The sequence below is a fragment of the Aotus nancymaae genome, unplaced genomic scaffold (assembly GCF_030222135.1).
Source record: "Aotus nancymaae isolate 86718 unplaced genomic scaffold, 86718_ANA_hifiasm-v0.15.2.pri h1tg000006l, whole genome shotgun sequence".
Classification (NCBI taxonomy): domain Eukaryota; kingdom Metazoa; phylum Chordata; class Mammalia; order Primates; family Aotidae; genus Aotus; species Aotus nancymaae.
In genome coordinates, this window is record NW_026988417.1 from 54,487,008 (window position 1) to 54,504,365 (window position 17,358).

Below are 17,358 nucleotides of genomic sequence, written 5' to 3' on the forward strand. Positions count from 1 at the left end.
AAAATTAGATGTACAAACACTATCATCAAACATGTGAAAGAACATCATGTAAAATAAGGATTAGTTATAGATGTTCAGAAACAAAGACACTGACTCATGGGTGCAAAAACATTGTATAAATACAGGAAGTCATTTATGTTTTCGTTAGGCTCTGCTGCACAGCAAATTGGCCAAATATTAATAGCTTAAGAAAATAACCTTTTATTTTGGTCCCTGTTGAGTTGGTTGGCTGCATGGTTCTTCTGATCTCGGCAAAATAGCAGATCTCTATTACAATCATTCACGCAATGTCAGTCAATAGTCTTAGTGGACTGTTGGCTACAACAACAGGAATGACTTTGCTTTTGACTCTCACCATCCAGCCAGCTTCTCCACAGGATAGTCCCCAGGTTCAAATAGTCGGAAGATGGGATTTTTGGAAGTTCTCTTGAGGTATGAGATTGAAACGTGCAATGTCACAAAGCAATTTCCAGATCAGCCAGATTCAAGGTGTAGAAAAGTAGATTAGATCCCCAGTAGTAAGCAACTTGAAAATTATTGTGGTTATTTTTGTAATCTACCAAGCAGCAATAAATTGTTTCTTATTTACCAGAAAAAGTGACTCTCAACAGCACATGCAAGAGCTGGGAAAAATTTTCCTCAGGTAAATTCACCTGTGCATGTCTGGTAAGACACTGCTTCTACTCTGCTCATCAGCAAAACAATTTGTACCATTTTCATAAGTTTCCTAGAATTTCAATTAACTCTCCAATGATTTGCTTTCCTCTAAAAATTCTGCAAAGTTTACTGTTCCTGGTACTGTAACTATGGAGATAATATAAATATGTGTGAGGTATCAGCCAGTATGAGAGTGCAACTAGCTCTTTCTAACTTCTCTTCTGATTATTTTTTCCTATTTAATTCAAGTTTTTATAACAAAGTTTTACTATAATGTTTTGCCACTAGTTATTTCATTCTTTCCTTGCAGCATTTCAAATTACATACAGTTACACAGAAAAAGAGCACGTACAAGCCACACATCCCACTTCATTTTGCTATGGACACATAAGCTTAACAAAATCTAGGTGTGTTTATAGAATGGAAGAAGATGAAGCATCATGTGACATGTATTTTTCTTTGCCCACTAATAGTTTTTAAAGGACATATAGCTACTGGTTGCAGTCTCTGAGTAGGAACTGTTCTGCCAAATTTGAGAAAATATTCTATTGCAAGCTACTGTTTCCATTCTCAGATTTATACCAAATTTCCAGAAATTTTTTTCTATGACCTCTGATTCTGACCCAACACTTTTGTGTTTTTTTCTGAATTAGAATAAAATATTGGGTTGGTCCAAGTTTATTATCACAAATCTATTTCTCTGCATTCCCCTTGACAAATTTAAGATATAAAAATTAATAGCTTCAGCTTGGGGCAACTCTATTACTATAGGACCACATGCCCAAATCACTGCATAATATATCCACTTTAACATAACCACCCTGTATTCCCGGTATTAACCAATGTATTTCCCGACAACTTCCCTCTTCCGCAAGCTGTTTCTTCTATCAATAACTTCCCAGTTATTCCCAAACCCTAATTTGATTCTGCTTCCTCATTATATTTCACAACGGAGTAATTTCTGAATCTTATTATCCCAATCCTCAAATCAGTCCCTCTATCCTGGTTGCTATTTTCTCTGCCCAATATCCTACCCATCTGGTTTCTAAATTCATCTTTTGAAAAATTCCATCATGTCCAAATAAATATATCCATAATTGCACTGATTTAATTGAAGCAAAATTCTGATACTTTACTCTTCTGCTTTAAAAACATGCTGATTCATTAGAGAAATATAAACTATCTTTGCAGTCAAGATTCAATTTGACTTGTCTAATATTCTCCACTGTTCTGTTTATCATGTGTACAGTGGTTCCCCAAATTCCTTTTGTTTAAAATTTAAAAATTTCTTTTCCTAGGTTTTTTTTTTCTAGTTTTCTTTTTATTATAGCCAAACCATACGCAAACTTCCAGGTCTATTTTCAAATGCTGTCTTCCACAGGAACTATTTAATATACTTTATCTACTTCTCTATTCAATGTACTCATCTGTTTCACCTGTACTTCACCATTACTTATCACTTTTAATGTGGCTATAACTCACTTGTGCATATGACACATTTCCCATATTAGCTGTTCAAGTTTTATTTCTCCCTAATAGAAAGTATGTATAATAGGCAGACAGATATAGTATTAATTCAATGAGTCAGTAATATAATTTATTAATGGAGTCAATATCCCACATCAGTCTGCTTATCAGCCCCTGTATCCAGTATATGCTGTATTCTCTTAAAAGACAAACAGTATGTTTCATTTTGTGCATTAATTATGTGGGTGTGATACAACCATCACATATGTAGTCTGCCTTCTGGTTAATACTTCATTCATTTTTTTGTAATAACCAAAATATTCCAGTTTCTCTACTGCCTTCTTATACACAGCATGATGAACAACCTATTATTGTCACATTTCTCCATGCATGAAATTGTGTGAGACTACTATGTACGTATGTACACTGAGAAATCTACTTTCCTTGATATAGGATACAATTTCATTAGAATTTTGGTTGTCACACTGCATTGTTAATTTATACTCAAATTACAAACAACTATTCATCTTTATTTATATATATATATCCACTCACATATACATACATATAAATATGTGTGTATACAGACACATAGATATATATACACATATGAATGTGTGTGTTCGTGTATAAATAGTTGTTAAAGATGATCCTATCTTTTTAAAAAACATTAAGGTTTTCAAACTAAGATAGAATTATAGGTATTCCAATTTTAGTTTAGTTATAATTCTTCATCTATCTTATTTAAAACTTCCTGATATGATATTTTTAGTTATTTTCTTCACTTTCAGTCATAATTAGGTTTGAAAAGCACACATGATCAGAACTGGATGTTCTGTTCATTGTAGTGTCACTAGTGTGTAAAGTAATATTGATATTTTTTCTGAAAATAGTTATGAAAAAGGAACACAGAAATGCAGAAGAAAAACTACTTTTTAAGTGGAATGTATTTTTATACTACATCTCAGCCCTTAAAAAAGCTTATGCTCTGTAGTGGTTCATTACTTATTGCATGAAACTGAAATAGTATGAAATAATTATAAAGCTATCTGCTTGCTGTATCAATTACCAAGAGAGTAGTTTTAAAATCTCACACAAAGGTAGTGTTTTAAAAATTTCTTTTGGTTAACCAGTTAACACTTACTTTATATATTTTGAGACTGTATATTGTATTAATAAAAAATATAATAATTATTATATCTTCCCATGGAATTAAACATTTTGTCTTTAATAAAAGATTTACTTCATACAATTAGGTATTGAGAGTAATTTTCCTTTGAAAGGATATCTTTTGGGTAGTTATTTCCTTTTAATTTTATTTTCAGCTAATATCCACAATCATGCTAATTAACATTTATCAGATAGTTATCTGTGTGCTTGTGTGTGTGAGTGTGTGTGTGTGTTGAGAACATTTTAAATCTACTTGTACTAAATGTCAAGAATATTACACAACATAATATACTATAATCACTTTGCTGTACATGAGCTGAAGAATTTATTCATCTTGCATAACTGATATTTTGTACCCTTTGACCAACATCTCCCCATTTTCTCCACCCCTCAATCTGTGGCAACCACCATTCTACTTTCTGTTTCTGAGTTTGACTTTTTAAGATTTCATGTATTAGTGAGACCATGCAGTATTTGTCTTTCTGTGACTTATTCCATATTTACATAATGCCTTGCAGGTTCATCTATTAGCACAGATGGCAGAATTTCCTTCTTTTTCAGGGATAATAATACTCCATTTTGTATATAGACCTCACTTTATTTATCCATTCACCCATCAATTGACACTTAATCATATTACAAGTCTTGGCTATTGTAGCACTAGAGCAGGCCTGAAGACTTCAGCTTCAGGGGCTGGGGCCTAAAGCCAGAGGTGTTGGTCTGGTGATAATGTTTACAGGGGTGGGTCTTATGCTAGAGTAAGCGGCAAAGTCACGTGCTCATTTTACTTCTCTTTTCCAACACTGAGGATATCTCTCCTCATGCTTGGGATGGGATGTCATAGGTGATGTGAAACTGTTTTTCCTACCCTCTTCAGTACATATCTTCTTTATTTCTGTGCTGCACCAGGAGCTACAATCTCTCACCTGGATTCCATAGCTTTTGTGAAGGTATATTAGAATACAGTTAGTGGTTCAAGTTGATGTTTTTTGAAGGGACAAACATTGGGAACTCCTATTTCAACATCTTACTTACGTCATGCCACAAATAAATACTTCTGACATACCCCTGTATTTCCCTAATTTTCTCTTCAATGTGAATAATCTGCTAGTTAAACCCTATGTTGGGTTTATATTTATTACAATTTTAATTTTTACATTCAAAACTTACATTTGCTTCTTTTTTACATTTACATGTCACCTGATTATATTTGACAGTTTTGCTTTATCTTTGATATATATTATGTGCATATTTTAAAATTATTTTCTATAATTCCATAATCTGAATTGCAAAAGCCTGTTTATTTTCTGATTGTTGACTCTAAGCTTTTGTTTTCCTTGAAAGTTTGTCTAATATTTGAAGCATGTTTTGAAGTAAAGTTCTGACAGGATTGTTTAATGAAACTTCTAAAAGTAATCTAAAGATCACCCTGACTCAAATAACTTTAAATTAAATTATCTGAGATTTTTTAAAAAATTACATAGGAAACATCAATTGAAAGTGCAAATGTGATAAGACACAGTTGTGGTTATAAATTCTCAAAGGGACATTTTCTTTGCCTTAACATAGAAACAGGTTTTAGATAGGTAATTGCATTTGTTGTATTTTTAGGAATAGTGGAGTTGATTTTTTATACACACTTTGGTAAGCTTTGTAACACTATGATGTCTCATTTTTATGTGGAGGTTCTATTAAGAGTCCCTGGCTATAGTATATCTTAGCTTTAGCTATTGCTTTTTTACCTGATGTAGCTGTTCTGAGCATAGCAAAAACCATAAGTGTTTTGTTTGGTTTTTATACTTTCTACATGCCAAGAATTACAGTTTCACAAATTTTAAATTCTTGAAAGATTATATTTGCAACTGCCTGACAATGAGTAAAACTGTATTAATACCTATCTCTAAATTTGCACTGGGCTCTCTAGATATAGACAAATTATATAGATCTGTCTATCTATCTATCTATCTATCTATCTATCTATCTATCTATATAAATATATGTATATAGATATGTGTTCATAAATAGTTAATATATATGTGTTCATAGACATATATGTATATTATATATACATATATATGTTTATATTATATATACACAAATATAATATACACATGTATATATGCATAACTATAATATATACATGTATATATATTATATATGTATATAATGCTCATCCACTTACAATCAGGTCTCATTTCATTAAAGACATTGTAATTTGAAAATATCATAAACTGAAAATGCATTTAGTACATCTAACTTATTTAACATCATAGCTTAGCCTATCCTACCTTAAAAGTGCTCAGAACACTTAAGCTGGGCGAAATAATCTTACACAGAGGCTATTTTACAATATACTGTTGAATATCTCACGGAATTTATTGAATATTGTACTGAAGTGAAAAACAGAATGCTTGTGTAGATACTCAAAGTACAATTTATGCTAAATTTGTATCACTTTTGCACCATTGTAAAGTCTAAAAATTAAGTTGAACCACTGTAATTTGTGGACCTCCATATTTAATACTTCATTGTCATTTTCAGTTGTTATGTTTCTTCCCTGTCTTTTAATCTTATTACTAATATTATAACACCTAATATGTAGTGAGATTCTAAGATAATGCTAAGTATTTAAAGTCATTATCTCATTCAATACTTAAAATACCTCCTTGAAAATGTTCTATGATGTCTATTTTTATGTGAAGTAACTGAAAGTTTTGGTTACATAACCTGCCAAAGATTCTATATCACATAATTTTCAAAGCTTAAAGTTGAACTCAGTGTATTTTCCACCAAAAATCAAATAATTAACCAAGAAATATCTGATTTTTAATAATGATATGCTATTTTATTATATTATAAAACATTTTTGAGTGCTGATATAAGAACTAAGGACCATGTGTCGTGCTGACACATTCTCATGTTTCATAATACAGTTTACAAGAAATCTCTCTGTACCACCCTGGTTCTAACTGTAAATGAAGAAGCAAAGATGTGTACATTCTTTCATATGAAAATTGGGGACTTGTCTGTTAATTGGCTTTGAGATCCTAGTATTAAAGGTTTAAGTACTATCTTTATTAAAGACAAAAACTAATTAAAGTTTTAATCTCAAATAATCTTACAATTAAGGGATGTCTCCTAAATTTATGTAATGGTTAATTTAAATAAACTGGATCTTTATAGTTCTTTGTCTCTTTTCTTTCACCTTTCCTCTTATTTGATTTTCATTCTAATTTTTGTCATTAGTCAGTGTCAAAATCATTTTCTTACTCTTTAAGCAGAATATTTCAAATGAAATTTTTCTTATTTAGATCAAAAATAATGATAGTTTAATTTCAATAGGGACAAGATGCCTGTGTCATAAAATTATTCAAGCAAGATTCAGAAATCCTAGTCTAATAACTTATCAAATTTTGGAGGAAAAGGCATATCTACACCATCCACAACATTATTTCTAAGCATATCTAGGAAATTACCATTTGAATAATGAAACCACAACAATTATTAACATGGTTCCAGATACTCTCTAATTGCCCATTACACTACTGTTTATTCCACGTGAGTTTGGATAGTAAAACAGATTTGATATTGGTATTGGATTTCCATAAAAAAAACTAAAAATCTTGCATATACTAGTATTTTTTTTTTTCTTCTCAAAGAAATTCAACTGGTCTGGAAAAGCACCCATGATCTAGATAGAGACTATCTCCCTTAAAGTATTACACAGTTGCAGAATTCTAAATTAAATTATATCTCCTTATATACTTTGATTAAATAAGGTAATTGGTAGATAAAATATCAGAAATATCATTGAAAGGGAACACCCCACTATACATACATATATATATTTAGACCAGATTTACTGTAGCCAAAGAGGAGTGCTAAGCAATTAATTTTGTTTCTACTCTTCTAATGGCAAAGTTCTAAAATCAAATATATATATAAACATTTATGAAAGAGTAATTATGACATATATATTTGATAATATTGTACATATTAAAGAAACATGACATCTACTTCCACTGTTTGTATAATCCAATTTAGGGAATATAAAATAAAACTTTAAATTCTTATACATTTTTTTGAGACTAATATGACATAGTTGGAGACTTGGAGCTTGCAGAACAGAAACATTTTACTTTGTTCTGTTAAGTGAAGGCTTTCTCTCTAGAAAAATGGAATTTAAATCTGCTATTTTTAAAATGGGAAGGATTTGAGCTACTACTGTGTTTTAGGTCTGAATTAAAGATTCGCTCTTAGAACATATCTCCTCCAGTGGATTCCTAGTACTTCTGTCTGGGGGTCCTCCTCTACTGTAGTCCACTTCAATCTAAGTAAATGCTCCTCTTCCTATGTTGAGCCCTTAAAATATAGGTTTACTGAATGTTTGGTTTTTACCAATATTTTCATATTTCATTTGTAGCCTTTCTCTCAATGAGCTTTTAAGCTGTTTAAGCCTGATTCCTAAGAGCCAGTGACTTCACATTCATATACAAGTTCAGAACACAGATGTATAATTGTAACTGTCTATCTAACCTTTCAACCTGATTATGTCACATCATCTAAAATTCAACATAAAGAAAAAAACTGCAATATTTATTGGTATAAATAAAGTATGATAATTTCTAAAATTTTGTTTTTAATATTATAATCATCCACCTTTTTTTCCCCAAGTGAGAGAACTGAGATTGCTCTGTTCCATTCTCCCCCAAATTCTTCAAATATGATTAATTATCAAGTTTTCCTGATTAAATGTTCTTTATATTTCTGAATATATATCTGAAATGGTTTGTCTGTATTCCTACTCAAATCTTATCTTGAGTTGTAATTCCCATAATCCCCATGCGTCATGGGAGGGACCTGGTGGGAGGTAATTGAATCATGGGGGCAGTTTCCCCCATACTATTCTCATGATAGTAAGGTCTCATGAGATCTGGTGGTTTTAAAAGAAGCTTTTCCCCCTTTTGTTAGGCACTCCTCCATCCTGTCATTATGTGAAGAAGGACATGTTTGCTTCCCCTTCTGCCATGATTGTAAGTTCCCTGAGGCCTTCCCAGCCACACAGAACTGTGAGTCAATTAAACCTCTTTAATTTATATGTTACCAGGTCTCAGGCAGTCTTTTATAGTAGCGTGAGAATGGACTAATACAATACCCTCTTGTTAATTCCCATACCCACTGCCATATCTCAGAACCTCCACATTTCTACCTGTACTATTGCAACTCATTGACCTCATCTTTTTTGTTGAAGTCTTTTTTCCAGCCCAGCTTACAACTCCCACATTATGTTTGCTAATTTAATATTTCTACTTAGAGATCTGTTTATGTTATTGTCTGTTCAAATTCCTCGTTGATACTCTGTCACCTGTTTGTGATGTATTTTTAACTGCCCATGGTTCACCAATGGCTTTTAATTGATGGTAACACGTAAGTTTCTTGATTACATTTGTTAACTTTTTATCTATGCCTTTAGTCATGGTTTTAATCTCTGCTTTGCATAAATTTACTATGAACCTTGACTCCTGAAGAATTCCAATTTATTTCTTAATTCTCAGATTAAGCATGCATTACAGTCTCAGTTCATCTCTATCTTTTTGGTTAGATTTTATTTTCTATGGAACTCATTTATTTTCACATTTCTCATTTTTGCACTTTTTTTCCATGACAAAAATCTGACAAAAGTCTAACAAAAGGATTTGGCAATATGTAAGTTATTTATTTTCTATTTATTGAATTAGTTTACTAATCAATTGATAACAGCAGTGCCTGTGTAGACTATTGTATGGACTACAAAGCAGAACAGATAAAGGCTATCAGTAAAAGAGTAACTTGGATTGGGGTTAAGACAAACCTCAGACACTGGAGAAGCTGAATCAATTGTAAATGAGCTCTGAAAATGCTTCATACATTATGCAAAGTTCTCATCAGGAAAAATAAACTAAAACAATTTTCTGGAAGTTAAATCTGGTAGGTTAGTGTGAGATAGAATGGGGGAAAAAAGTCTAATACGGGAAATCACAGAAATGTCTAGATGAGAGTTTGAATCCTCCTGTCTGTGTTCAGCTTGACTAGCCTGAAGCTGAATATTAATTTTTTTAGCTACAGTTAATCAAAGTAAACTATTATCAAATATCTATACAAGCAGATGAAATTGAGGGAAGACCTATCAGCACAGAATCAGGAAAACAAAAGGTGTCTATGGGTTGTAAAAAAGAGTAAAATTTATTTAAAGTTAGATTTCATACATAATGCAGTTCTCATTCCTTGCCTTTCCAATTGATAAGATACTTTGTTGGGCACTGGTTATTAATTAGAAAAAAAGATTTTCATATTCTCTTACCCATATACTTTCTGTCAAGTTGGAAGGGATAGTCAATAATATATTTATATATGTGGGTATACTTTTAATTCTAAATACTGATATAATTAATGACTGTAATATATTGCTTTCTATGGTTTTCATGTGTTCTCTAAAAGTTCATGTGTTAGAAACTTAATCTTACAACAGCATTGGAAGATAAGGGCCTAGTAAGAAGTGATGAGGTCATGAGAGCAGAGTCCTCATAAAAGAATGTGGTTAATGCAGGAGCTGGTTGAAAGTGAATTATTATAAAGCTAGCTGGGCCCCTGCTGTCCTTCTCTTTCACAGGCACTTGCTTGCCCTTTCTTCCTCCTGCTCTTCCACCATGGAATGGAATGGCCCGAAGTCCTCACCAGATTCTAGCCCCACAATGGTGGACTCTCCTGCATCCAGAACCACAAGCTAAATTAGTATCTCTTCATTATAAATTACCCAGCCTGAAATATTCTTTTGTGGGGACAAAGAATGGACTAACACTGTATTGAGAAATTATGATAGAGGATATTTAATTAAGATGAGAAATCAAGGAAGAACTCTCTAGGAAACGTGCATTTACACTGATGTCTAACATAAATTATCCAAATAAAAAGGGCATATTTGAGGGAGGGGGTTGGCCTTGTAAGGAGTGGCTAGGATTCTGGCATGGAAAAAAGCTTGGAACGTCTGAAGAATGGCTGAAAACTCAGTGCAGGTGAAATGTTGAAAGACAATATTGAAAGACACCAGATGTGGCTGGAAGAATAGGCAGGGGTTTACTGTTTAGTAAACAAGACTGGAAGCCATGCCATCACTATACAATTTTCTTACATCTGCTGAAAACTGAGCATGCTACATAAAAGGGATGTGTATGAACCACTAGGACTGAGGGAAAACACAGTAGCAAATGGGAAAACAGCCAGGGACAGAAGAGTGAAGTGAGTAAATATAAACTACAGTTTCTTAAGAGATGAGTCCAGCATAACCCACAAAGAGTAGAGAGAGGTATCTTGGGTCTCTCAGCTCTTCTTAAGCTCTATCATCCAATCAGATATTTAGAAATATAAACATGTAAAAATGCATATGTGTTCATTTCCTTGGAATGAGTTTATTTGAATTGTAGTTCTTTCTTCAAGTCTAAGCATTCAACTTATGGATTGTCTTTCAGCCCAAATAGTTCTAAAACTGAGACATCTACTCTTTAAATGGGATAGTGTCTAGGCTTTGTCTACACTCCCAAAATAATCAAATTAAATCAAAATTCTTATGGGTATCCAGTTTAATTCTTTAACCCACAGAAGAAGAAACTAAAACCTCAAAGTAGTCATATCTCCAAGCACCTTAGAAAGCAAAAATTACATTTAAAACAGATTTCTAATTTTTACAATGAATAAAATTTTCCAGGAGCACAAGAAATATAGAATGATGACCCAAGATATATTATGGCAGAATCAGTAAAGTCATAAAGCTGTTTATTTGCATCCTGACATATATTATGGGAGGATAAAGTCTTATTTTCTTTCAGGCCATGTTGATGATTTTATATTGCCTTTAGGGAATTTCTTTTTTTAAATTATACCTTAAGTTTTGGGATACATGTGCAGATCATGCAGGATTGTTACATAGGTATACACGTGCCATTGTGGTTTGCTGCACCCGTCACCCCAACACCTCTATATTAAGTATTTCTCCTAATGTTATCCCTCCTCAATCTCCCCATCCCCTGCTATCCCTCCCCAGCCCCACCCCATTCACAACAGACACTAATATATGATGTTCCCCTCCCTGTGTCCATGTGTTCTCATTGTTCAACACCCACCTATGAATGAGAACATGCAGTGTTTGATTTTCAGTTATTGCATCAGTTTGCTGAGAATGATGGTTTCCAGATTCATCCTTGTCCCAGCAAAGGACATGAACTCATCCTTTGTTATAGCTGCATAGTATTCCATGGTGTATATGTGCTACATTTTCTTTATCCAGTCTATCATTGGTGGATATTGGGGTTGGTTCCAGGTCTTTGCTATTGTAAACAGTGCTGCAATGAACATACATGTCCATGTGTCTTTATAATAGGATGATTTATAATCCTTTGGTTATTTACCCAGTAATGGAATTGCTAGGTCAAATGGAATTTCTATTTCTAGGTCCTTGAGGAATCACCACACTGTCTTCCACAATGGTTGAACGAATTTACACTCCCACTAGCAGTGTAACAGTGTTTCTATTTCTCCACATCCTCTCCAGCATCTGTTGTCTCCAGATATTTTAATGATCACCATTCTAACTGGCATGAGATGATATCTCAATGTGGTTTTGATTTGCATTTCTCTAATGACTAGATGATGAACATTTTTTCATATGTTTGTTGGCCTCATAAATGTCTACTTTTGAAAAGTATGGTTCATATCCTTTGCCCACTTTTGGTTGGGTTTGTTTGTTTTTTCTTGTAATTCTGTTTTAGTTCTTTGTAGATTCTGGATATTAGGCCTTTGTCAAATGAGTACCTTACAATTTTTTTTTCCCCATTCTGTTGCTTGCTGGTTCACTCTAATGATTATTTATTTTGCTGTACAGAAGCTCTGGAGTTTAATTGGATCCCATTTGTCTATTTTGGATTTTGCTGACATTGCTTTTGGTGTTTTAGTCATGAAGTCCTTGCCTATGTCTCCGTCCTTATTGATATTGCCTAGCTTTTCTTCTAGGGTTTTTAGGGTGTTAGGTCTATGTTTAAATCTTTATTCCATCTGGAGTTAATTTTAGTGTAAGGTGTCAGGAAGGTGTCCAGTTTCAGCTTTCTGCACATGGCTAGCCAGTTTGCCCATCATTTATTAAATAGGGAATCCTTTCCCCATTGCTTGTTTTTTGTCAGGTTTGCCAAAGATCAGATGGTTGTAGATGTGTGATGTTGCTTCTGAGGCCTCTGTTCTGTTCCATTGGTCTATATCTCTCTTTTGGTACCAGTACCATGCTGTTTGATTACTGCAACCTTGTAGTATAGTTTGAAGTCAGGTAGCGTGATGCCTCCAGCTTTGTTGTTTTTACTTAGGATTGTCTTGGCTATGTGGGCTCTTTTTTGGTTCCATATCAAGTGTAAGCTGGTTTTTTTCCAGTTCAGTGAAGAAGGTTAATGGTAGCTTGATGGGGATACCATTGAATCTATGAATTACTTTGGCCAGTATGGCCATTTACACCATATTGATTCTGCCTAACCATGAGCATGGAATGTTTTTACATCTGTTTGTCTTATTTCCTTGAGCAGTGGTTGGTAGTTCTCCTTGAAGAGGTCCTTCCTGTCCTTTGTTCATTGTATTCCTAGGTATTTTATTCTCTTTGTAGCAATTGTGAATGGGAGTTCACTCATGATTCAGATCTGTTTGCCTGTTTTTTTACAGGAATTCTTGTGAATTTTGCACATTGATTTTGTATCCTGAAACTTTGCTGAAGTTGCCTATCATCTTAAAGAGATTTTGGGCTGAGATGATGGGGTCATCTAAATATACAATTGTGTCATCCAAAAATAGAGACAATTTGGCTTCTTTCCCTAATTGAATACTCTTTATTTATTTTTCTTGCCTGATTGTTCTGGTTAGAACTTCCAATAATATGTTGAATAGAAATGTTGTGAGAAGGCAACCTTGTCTAGTGCCAGTTTTCAGAGGGAATGCTTCCAGATTTTTCCCATTCAGTATGATATTGGCTGTGGGTTTTTCATAAATAGCTTTTATCATTTTGAGGTACATTCCATCAATACGTAGTTTATTGAGAGTTTTTAGTATAAAAGGGTGTTGAATTTTGTTGATGAAATAAGCATGTGGTTTTAGTCTTTGTTTCTGTTTATGTGATGGATTATGCTTATATATTTGCATATGTTGATCCAGCCTTGCATCTCCCAGTTGAAGCCTACTTGATCATGAGGGATAAGATTTTTGATGTGCTGTTGCATTTGATGTGCCAGTATTTTATTGAAGATTTTCGTATCTATGTTCATCATGAATATTGACCTGAAATTTTCTTCTTTAGTTGTGTCTCTGCCACATAATCTGTTGCATAATCCATTATTTCTTGGAGGTTCATTTCCTTTTACTCTTTTTTCTCTAATCTTGCCTTCTGGTTTTGTTTCATTGCACTGATCTTCAATCTCTGATATTCTTTATTCTGCTTGATCGATTCAGCCATTGAAACTTGTGTATGCTTCCTGAAGTTCTCATACTCTGTTTTTCAGCTCAATTGAATCATTTATGTTCTCCTCTAAGATGGTTATTCTAGTTAGCATCTCATCTAACCTTGTTTCATGGTTCATAGTTTCTTTGAATTGGGTTAGAACATGTTCTTTTAGCTCAGAGAAGTTTGTGATTACCCACCTTCTGAAGTCTGCTTCTGTCAGTTCATCAAACTCATTCTCCATCCAGTTTTGTTTCCTTGCTGGTAGGAGTTGTGATCCCTTGGAGGAGGAGAGGCATTCTGGTTTTTAGTGATTTAAGTCATTTTATGCTGGTTTCTTCCCATCTTCATGGATTTATCTACCTTTGGTTTTTGAACTTGGTGACTTTCAGATGGAGTGGACATCCTTTCTATTGATTTTGAAGCTATTTCTTTCTGTTTTTTAGTTTTTCTTCTAACAGTTAGGCCCCTCTGCTCCTGAACTGCTGGAGGTCCACTCCAGACCCTGCTTGCCTGGGAATCACCTTCAGGGGCTGCAGAACAGCAATGATTGCTCCCTGTTCCTTCCTCTGGTAGCTTCATCCCAGGAGGGTAACTGTCAGATGTCAGCCAGTGCTCTTCTGTATGAGGTGTCTCTTTGGATATACGAGGGCCAGTGAGCCACTTGAGGAGGCAATCTATCCTTTTTCAAAGCTCAAGTGCTGTGCTGGGAGCTCCATTGCTCCCTTCAGAGCTTCTGGGCAGGGACATTTAAGGCTGCTGCAGTGGAACTCACAATCAACCCTTTTCCCACGTCCTCTGTCCCAGGAAGGTGGAGCTTTATTTTTAAGTCCCTGATGGGCTGCTGCCTTTTTTCAGAGATGCCCTGCCCAGCAAGGAGGGAGTCTAATCACAGTTTACCTGCAGAGGTGTTGCTGAGCTGTCATGGACTCCACCCAGCTGCTGTGCAAACTTCCCTGTGATTTTGTTTACACAGGCAAGTTTAGAGCTGCCTTGGTAACGGCAGACTGCCTCAGTAGTGGCAGACTGCCTCGGTAATGGCAGACGCCCCTCCCCCCACCAAGCTTGACTCTCCAAGGTCGAGCTCAAACTGCTGTGCTGGCTGCAAAAATCTCAAGAAAGTGGGTTTCAGTTTGCTGGTCTTTGTGGGGATGGGAGCCTCTGAGCCAGATCTTTTGGTTCCCCACCTTCAGAACCCTTTTTTTTTTTTTTTTTTTCAGGAGAATGGGTGGCTCTGTCTCGCAGGTGTTTGAGGGACCCACTAAAAAGGCTGTCCAGGTTTGTGCTGGAAACCCATGGTGCTGGTTAAAATGGCAGATCATTTTTGTGCTGGAAACCTATGGAGCTTGTTGGCCCCAGTGGGAATCTCCTGCTCTGTGGGCTGTAAAGACCATGGGAGAAGCATGGTATCTGAGCTGGAGTGCCAGAACGTCTGGAGAAAGTCCTTGATGGCCTCCCTTGTGTAGGAGGGGGATCCTCCTACCCGTTGCACTTCCCAGGTAAGGCAGCACCCCACCCTGCTTCCGTTTGCCCTCCTTGGGCTACACCCACTGTTCGACCCGTCTCCATTGAGTTGAATCTCGTACCTCTGCTGGAAATACAGATATCAGTCTCCTTCTGCATTGCTCTTGCTGGGAACTGTGCTCCGGAGCTGTTTCTATTCAGTCATCTTGGTGGAAGTCCCCTTTGGAGAATTTCTTGGATTTTATTATATATATCTCATTTTGGGTCTTAAATCATGATCCTCTTTTCCTTCTGATAATCAGTTAAATTTTTTTTCCAGGTACATTGATTAACAGTTGCATTATTATATAACTGAAAATTATTTAGTGAGTTAAGTAGGGTGATAATTTGACCCCTAATTAAGGAAAGCTTTGTTGATGAACAATTAAATTTTTATTTTTAATTGCTAGAAACAGTACTATCAAAAGATTTTTAAACGTTCTTGCTTATGAATTTCTCTCCATGCAGTTATAACTATTTACAATCAAGTGCTGAACAACTTAAACTAACGATACCATTTATTAGAGAAAGTCATTTAATGGGTAGATGTTAACTGTGTCCCTGAAACAAAATACTTCACATGAAAGTATTATTCTTCTGCTGTTCCTAACCATTGAAATAATTGTTTTCTTAGTAATTAGCAGGACTCTATCCAAATAAAGGTGGCCTACTCATGGAATTTATATTTTACTGATGAATAGAAATCCTGCATTACTTAATATGTAAAATGTCACACATACATTGTTTTAGTTGAAGTTTAGCATTGTTCCGTTTATCACACTTATCAGAACATGTTTCTTAAAGCAACTTTTGAATAGATATGCAAAAAATATTTTAAACATGGCATACCAAACAGAAGTAATCATTAGTTCAAGCACTACGATAATCAAATTTATAATCCTGAATTTTGTTTTTGTTTTAAAGGGTAGTAGAAATACAAACAGAAATGCACATAATCGATTATTTTCTTAAGTAAGCTGTAGGAAAGTTACAGCTTACAGTAAAGTTACAGTACAGTTACAGTTATAGCTATAGTAAAGTTACAGCTTATTTAAGAAAATCGTCTATTAGTGCATTTGTAATAGTACAGCAAAGGACTGTTTTTAAACTGAAATTCAAAGACTGTACTCTTGATTATCTTTTAATTTCAGCCCATTTGAATATCTGTTTTTGAAATTGACATTATAATACTTTAAGTGCTAGTGAAATATAATAAGCACACCATAGGTCACTATATATGAGTTACAAAAAAAGAAAAACCCACAAAATAAAACCTAATATGTTCAGTTATACAGCAAATTGAGAAGGCAGGGAAAAGGGAGAGAAAGAGAGAGACAGAGAGAGAGAGAGAGGACAGATAAGAGTCAGAAAGAGAGAAATAATTCTAATATTTCTCATAATACAATTGCTTCATTCAGCTACTCAATAGTTAAAACAAAATGTATTTCTTATTCCCATATTTGAATCTTTATGTGATATGGCATTTTTGTTCTGTGCTGACCCTTGTGAGGGAAACACACTGCCCTATATCTCTTGTCCACATGAGTTGGAAGGGGTCGTTTCATTTTCTCAGTTTTTATAATAATTATAGATAGTGTTAAAGCAGTAATTTTCCTAAGTTTAGACCTTAAGTATAAACTTAATTATCTGTATGTCAAAAATCTCTAGCTACATTTTTTTCCTGAAGTACCAAAAATCAGTGTCAGTCTGTGATACTAACAAATTTACTTCTCTTCAATGAAGCAGACTTCATTGCCTGCTACACCAGAAAAGACTTCCTTTCTTACTTCTTCCTTTTTGGGGTAAAATCTGTCTCTTAGTACTAATGGGAGGTATTTTCATCAAGAACAACTATATGAGTTAATATATGTAATATGGAATAGATTTCCTGGTAGGTAGAAGTGACAGCTTGTTTCATACTAGCTGACATAGTTCATTAAAATTATAGGCAAATGTTTTTTTTCCATTTGCTAGTTGGGGTGGAAATAAACAGAAAAACTGCAACATCTGTATGTCCACTAGATTAAGCCAGCTTTCTTAGAGTAGGGGGTAGTTTGTTT